The sequence below is a fragment of the Mauremys mutica genome, chromosome 6 (genome assembly GCF_020497125.1).
Source record: "Mauremys mutica isolate MM-2020 ecotype Southern chromosome 6, ASM2049712v1, whole genome shotgun sequence".
Classification (NCBI taxonomy): Eukaryota; Metazoa; Chordata; order Testudines; family Geoemydidae; genus Mauremys; species Mauremys mutica.
The window spans coordinates 119,495,927-119,503,336 of record NC_059077.1 but is presented as its reverse complement, the minus strand read 5'-3'; positions in this window follow the sequence as shown (position 1 = coordinate 119,503,336).

The following is a 7,410-nucleotide window of genomic DNA, read 5'->3' as shown; positions in this document are numbered from 1 at the left end:
CAACACTGAATTTCATCTCCCATTTTGTTGCCCAGTCACCCAGTTTTGTGAGATCCTTTTGTAGCTCTTTGCAGTCTGCCTGGGACTTAACTACCTTGAGTAGTTTTGTATCATCTGCAAATTTTGCCACCTCACTGCTTTCTGAAAATCCAAGTACTGTATATTCACTGGGTCACCCCTGTCCCCATGTTTGTTGAGCCCCTCAAAGAATTCTAGTAGATTGGTGAGGCATGATTTCCCTTTACAAAAGTTGTGTTGACTCTTCCCTAACAAATCATGTTCATTTAGGGGTTTGGTAAATCTGTTCTTTACTATAGTTTCAACCAGTTTGCCTGATACTAAAGTTAGACCTACTGGCCTCTAATTCCCAGCATCACCTCTGGATCCTTTTTGAAAAATTGGTATCACATTAGCCATCCTTCATTCATCAAAAGTTGATTTAAGTCAGGGGTCGGCAACCTTTCAGAAGTGGTGTGCCGAGTCTTCATTTATTCACTCTGATTTAAGGTTTTGTGTGCCAGTAATACATTTTAACATTTTTAGAAGGTCTCTTTCTATAAGTCTATAATATATAACAAGACTATTGTTGTATGTAAAGTAAATAAGGGTTTTAAAATGTTTAAGAAGCTTCATTTAAAATTAAATTAAAATGCAGAGCCCCCTGCACTGGTGGCCAGGACCCGGGCAGTGTGAGTGCCACTGAAAATCAGCTTGCCATAGGTGCCATAGTTGCCTACCCCTGATTTAAGTGCTAGGTTGTATGCCAGAGTTAGTAGTTCTGCAATTTCACATTTGAGTTCCTTCAGAACTCTTGGGTGAATGCTATCTGGTCCTGGTGACTTATTACTGTTTAATGTTTGGCGTGAAAGAGTGGCAAAGAGATCAGGTCGAACTGCATAATCTCCTGGTGCTCTCAGATCACAACCTAGAGAGAGGCTGTCTCATGGGAAATGGGCCAGGAGGCCAGCATACTGCCATTGATAGCCTCCCGCTGCTCTGGGACAAACTTCCTCTGGATGGGCTAGTGGTTGGCTTGGGCAAAGGCCAGTCCATAAAGTTGCTGGACACCCCAGAGTCAATCAACAAGCGGGGTGTAGCTTACTTCAGTTGTGGCTGTGGCCCGGAGCAGGAGGGGGGATTGCAGGTGTAGTTGGCAGGCGTCCACCTTTGCAGAGGCACATGTGAGTAGTGAGAGGATTTTTATGGGAAATTGCTCTCCAGGTTATGTCCAGCCACAACCGTTCTACCAGAGCTGGATGGAGTGGTTTCCAGTAACCGTAGTGGATCTGGGTTTATGGGGCGCCCTGAGGCGAAGTGGCCACCTTCTCCACAGTACAGGCAGGGGCCATGCAGCACCTGTATTCCTGCTCTTGGTCTGCACAGTGCCTCCTGGTGATGTCGATCTGCATGGGGTCTGGGACAGAACTGGGCAACAGGCATGCGCAGGAGCCCTCGATACAAGGCTGGGGATGGGTAGAAGCCTGTTTCCTTTCCAGGCAGCTCTCACGCAGCCAGTTATTGATTCATAGGAGGCGCTTAATGTAGGATGGCAGCTCAACAGGGGGCTCTAGGGGACCCAAGCCATTTCCTTTATTGCGTTGTTCAAGTCAGTAGCAACATTCCCAATTACTTCAACGGGAGCAGGACCAAGGAAAGAATTACACAACCCTTGGTAGGACTGTACCACTTCCAAAATTCAGGGTATTTATAGACAATCAAAAGCTTCAACCTAAAGAGATGCAAAGGCAGAGCCAGTCCTTCAAACACTTTACTCACATGTCGGCCCAATGAGTTTCATGGAGTTAGTCCGCTGAGTAAAGTTACTCACTCCACAAGTGTTTGCAAGATCAGGCCCTAGATATTTGCTACAAATTTTATAGATGCGCCATATATCTATAAGCAAGGGGATGCACTGGCAGATATACTTGTGTTATACACATTGTCAGTGATCAACAGTAAGATTTGGGATTGCAATAGAAAAACTTGGGGCTAGATTCTCAACTGGTATGAACTGGTCCAGCTGCATTGCATTCAGAGGCGCAACCCTGATCTACACCAGCTGAGGAACTGGCCTGGGAGTTTTAGAGTAAGGCTGACAACTCCTAGTTGTTGTTTACTTCCCACAGCTCGCTAGTTGTTTTACCACTGTTTAAAGCTACATGCAAGGTATATACTGGAGAGCAGACATCTTCACAGTGAAGTAAGTTGCTTGGTGTTCTCATTTGCATGCCATACCCAGAATGCTTAGGGCACAAACTGAAAGGTTTGGGGGCATATTTATGAGCACATAAATTTCTATAGTGTGCTTTGCTTGAGTAAGATTTTTTTTTTAATCCACTGACGCCCAATCAGTTGGGAAGATTGGCCTGTGGAGCTCCTGCAAGTGAGAAATAGCCTATACGGTATCTTGTGAGTGGTATTTTTATATTCAAATTAGACATAATCTCCATGAATAAAATGACTGTTCCCAAAGGGATCATGCCCAATTTAAATGTCTAAAATGCCATTAAAAGGGCACTGGCTTGCCATTAAAATTTAACTCCAGCAAACCCCCAATGTCATTTGAATTATACTTTTATAATTAAGCCTGCGATGTTGGAATAATAGTTTTGATGTACAATCTGGTACTGTACAGTAAAAGTGCATTGTTTCTAAAAAGACCGCAGCCAGATCCATTGTTAACAACAAAGCTAAACACCAGTCGTGCCTGCATGCAAATAGGCAGCCATGACTTGGCAGTGCGACTCAGGGCTCCCAGAGAGAGGATGGCAAGTCAAGACCTCCGCTTAATAGAAGCTCAACGGGGAATAAGTAACATTCTGGTCTCAAGTTAAGGCTTTGACTCCTGCTCGTTAAATAGGCTCAGCTATGACAAATTACTACGGTAATAATTTTTATGACAGGAATTACTCACCATCAGTATGAGCCATGACCACTAAATATACTTGGCACTGAATTCTAGGTCGGTTTAAAAAATGTAGAGCAGGCATAGTTAGACTTCACCTCATTCAGCCAAGCCCATCAGAACTGTTCCTAGCCCAGAGCAAGACACTCAAAGTCTATGGATGCAGGAATCTCATGGGTAGGTCCCCTTGCTTTCCAGAACCTGGGCAAGTGGCTTTTTAAAACCTCAAGCCTGTGTAACTCATTGCCACGAGATGTTATTGAAGGCATGAATTGAGCAGGATCTTATTAATCACTTCTATTTCAGTAGCACCTAAAGGCCTCAGTCAGGTATCATTGCGGTGGACACTATATAAACATGTATCAAATGGCAATTCCTACCCCAGGAATGTCTACAAGACATAAGTGACAGAGGGAAAAAGCGAGTGGGGGATGGAGAAGGGCAGTGAGACAGGACAGAGTAACAAAACTAGGATTTCATAGCATGGACTAGCTGAGTACACGATTCGTAGCCAGTCAGTAATCACAATTCGCCACCCAATGAAAAAGAGAATTAGACCCTTATACGAATAAGAACCATCCACAGTTGTATTAAGTTAAAATATATTTGTAAGTGATATAAACCCTCATGTTTCAAGGCATAAATCAACTCCTAAATACCTGGGAATAGGAAGAAACGTTCCTGATGGACAGGTCATTCCACAAACTCCTACTGGTGCTGATCACAGTCAGGACATTGGACTTCAGACCACTGGTCTGATCCACTCTGGCAGCTCCTATGGCCCTACAAAGCACAGCTAAGCACACCAGCCAGCCAGGTAAACCTCCAAGGGAGAAAGGCCTGTGTGAATGAACTGCCTCCCCCCTCTCCACCCCCCCGAACAGCTGACCTGCTAAACCACTTCGCACAGCTAGCCTGTCTGCTTGCAAGTTTAAGTTTCAATAGGAAATCAATACGGATAGCGCTAAGCTGCTCCTGACTGCAGCCTGTTCCATGAGCCACTTGAGCTGAATGAGGCCAGGTGCCTTCAAAGCGGTGTTTAGCACACGGGCCAGATTGTCATGATGAAGAGTGCTTGAAGGAGGACTAGACCTCAGCCTTCTCCTAGAAGGGCTTACCCAGGAGCGTTAAACAGCCAACGCCTTCCAAGGGAAAGTCTGGGGGAGCAGCTCTTTGGACAATAAGGCCACTTATTTAGGAACCTAAATCTGGGCTTAGGAGCCTACTTTTAGGCCCTCATTTCTTTGTTACAGAGGCAGCTCCAGTGGCCTCTAGCATCACCTGGTAAGCATGTGGTCATGCATCTCCTGCCAGGAGCGGGCCTCCACAGTGGTCACGCTGGCAGGACTTGGTGGTATGATGACTGTTCTGGAGCAGGGCAAGCCGGCAGCTAACATGAGAACCGAACTAGCAGCCCAAGCTCCAGCGGGAAACTTGAAGCATGGAGACAGACTGGTTGATGGGGGAGGTTCACCGCTGTGGGAATCTCACACACGCCACTCGGTCGTTTCCCTCTCTCCCGACCTGTTCCCTGGAAGGAGGGGCAGTTCCTGCCCTGCACGTGCTCCTGTGGGGGCTGGCAGCTGCAGAGAAGCGGGAGGAAGGGCTAGAAAAAATTCTCCTCTAACTCCATTGCTGGGAGGCTGGTGGCAGCAGCAGGGACCGGGGCAGGGGAGCAAGGAGAGTGAAGAGGCCTAATCTCTCAGGCTTAGCAGCAGAGACCAAGGATGGCGGAGGCTGGGATGGAGCCAGTGCAGTGGATGTGCAAAGCACCAAAGCTGGCAGGAAGGACTCAGGTGCCCATTCCCTCCCCGCCCCTCTGAGCTGCAGCCAGCTGGGAGCAGGATCCCTTGTGAACTGCAGAAGGAGATGCAGGTAAGACAAAGGGCCATGATGGCTTGAAGGCCACACGTTTCAATACATGGGGAGAAGAACCTGGGGGTGGGAAATTTTCACCTGGTTTTGCCTGGTTCCTCAGAGGATCACCGTCCTTATCTTGACGGCCCCAAATCATCTGTCATCTCCAAATGTTGCCACCGCCAGCTCACCCCTTTCTCCAGATCACGACTCCATTTACTAAGCATGGAGCCCTGGGACACCCCCTCGTTACTGCATCGCCGTGCTGAAAAGCTGACCCCTCATTCCTACCCTTTGTTCTCTGCCCCAGCGGGCTCTGAGCCACGACTGCTTCCTCTCAGCCCGCGTCCGCTTCGTGCTTAACTGCCACCGGCGAGCCTTTGTCCCAGGCTTTTTGAAAGGCCAAATAAACAATGTCGCCCGTTATTAACGATTGTGTGAGCATGCGCAAAGAACTGGCGTAAGTTAGGGAGCTGGGGTTTTCCTGGCCAGAAGATGGCTGGTTCATTCTTACCTCACATTCATCGAGGTGTTGCAGAATTCTGGTTTTAATTGTTTCAGTCAGCTTAGCTAGCGCTGGCAGAAAGACTCCCTGGTCTGTAATTCACATGGTCTCTCCTCGCAGCTTTTTAAGGATAGAGCAACATTTGTTCCCCTCCTGTCCTCTGATATTAGTGCTGTAGCTGATTTAATGAGAGGTGGCATATGTTGTACTTGGCAACTCGGGTTTCCTTCAGAACGCTTGGATGCACAGCTTCTAGCCCAGGAGGTTTTAATGGACTGATCTTCCAGCGCCTCTTTTTTACCTGGAAACAATAAGTATCGCCCCAATCTCCTCTGTAGCAATGTCTGGTACCAATAAATCATTTAGTTTCTGCGTAATGTCCTTATCCTCTTTAATTGCTCCATTAGGCACTGACCAGCAGAGCACTTAAGCACATACTTAACAGAATCAAAGCCAGAGAGATGTGACTTGCCCCAGGTCACACAGGAAGTCTGTGGCAGAGCGGAGGACTGAAGCCAGATCTCTGGAGTCCCAGTCTAGTGCATTAACCACTAGGACATCCTGCCACATATTTCCTCTGAAACCTAAAGAGTTTAAATATCAAGTGTTAACATGTTACTCCCATTGACTTCAATGGCCATTGGATCGGGCCATAGCGCTATTAAGCTGTGACTGTATATTTGTCAATTAAAAGGGCTTTAAAAGGAATAAGTGTGGCACATGTGCAGTGCGTTCTTTTTATACCACACAATATACTGCACATTGTAACACTGTTGTTGTGGAGGTGCACATATCAACACAATACTAAATATGGATTTATTTGCACGATAGACCATAAGAAGTCTGAAGCAGCTATTGTATAACGAGTCCGTAATATACTTTATGCGTAAATATCTATTCCCCAGACAGAATATCTCAGAATGAGCTTTCTCTCGCTACCAAATAATTAATATGCATTAAAGTGTATAATACATATTTAAATATGCATTTAACTGTTTGAGTAAGTAGTTGGGTGAATATGCATGTTATACAAAATACATATTTAACTAATAGTGTAATTAATTAGAGAAAACATTCAAAACCACTTATTACTTAAGGGAACAGAATATCTGCAAAAGTGTTTTAATTACTTTGATTGTTATATTCTACAAAAACAAAGATGGAAGTGGTCTGTTCCAAGCAACATAAAAATGAACCTAACACCTGCTGAGTCAATCTGGAAAGGGAGAAAAAGTCAGTAAAAGAATCTATAGACTTCTGAGCAGCCACACAGCTAACAGACTGTGCTGGTTGTTATAAAGAAGATGGTGATCAATTGATCTCCGTGTCCACCAATGGTAGGACAAGAAGGAATTCACTAAGTTTGCAGCAAGGAAGATTTAGGTTAGACATCAGGTAAAACTTTCTAGCTACAAGGACAGTGAAGAACTGGAACAGGTTACCCAGGGCGGTTGTGAAATCCCCATCACTGGTGATTTTTAAGTACCGGTTAGACAAACACTTGTCAGGGATGGCCTAGGTATTCTTAATCCTGCCACTGTATGTAAGGGGGTGATCTCCTGAGGTCCCTTCCAGCCCTACCTGTCTATGATTCTATAGCTAGGGGATTCAGAAGTCCTCTAGGTCAGGCTTATTAAAAACATGTATGTGGTCTGGAACTTACAGCTTTTTATTTATCTACAATATAATGCAATAAACAAAATATATCATCTGATGGAACGAAGTAATCAGTAATTGCCCATAACACAGCCATCAATAACAAAATAATTAGTCTGAATATACAAAATAAATATGACTTTCTTCAGCTATGCTGGGTCTTGGAATTCAGGGCTCAGCTGTATCAGAATGTTCTTTCACGGTGCTGGTTGTTTCTAGCTCAGCCTTTTCAGGACAAGAATGTGCCCCCCCCCCCGGTGAAGTCCACTGCAATCGTTTGCCCACTGCAATCGAGTCTCACGTGGGAGAGAATTAAAATATTGCCAGCCCAGGAACCTGATTGTCCTTTTTACTAGGTTTACGGTGGAACTCCATAGGACGTGAATGGCATGACTGAGAGAAATGAAAATCAGCTGCAGAACTTGAAGCTGCTTCTTTACATTCCCTTTAAACCCAAGAGGCCTGTAGCCAAGCTAAGTGTGCGCTG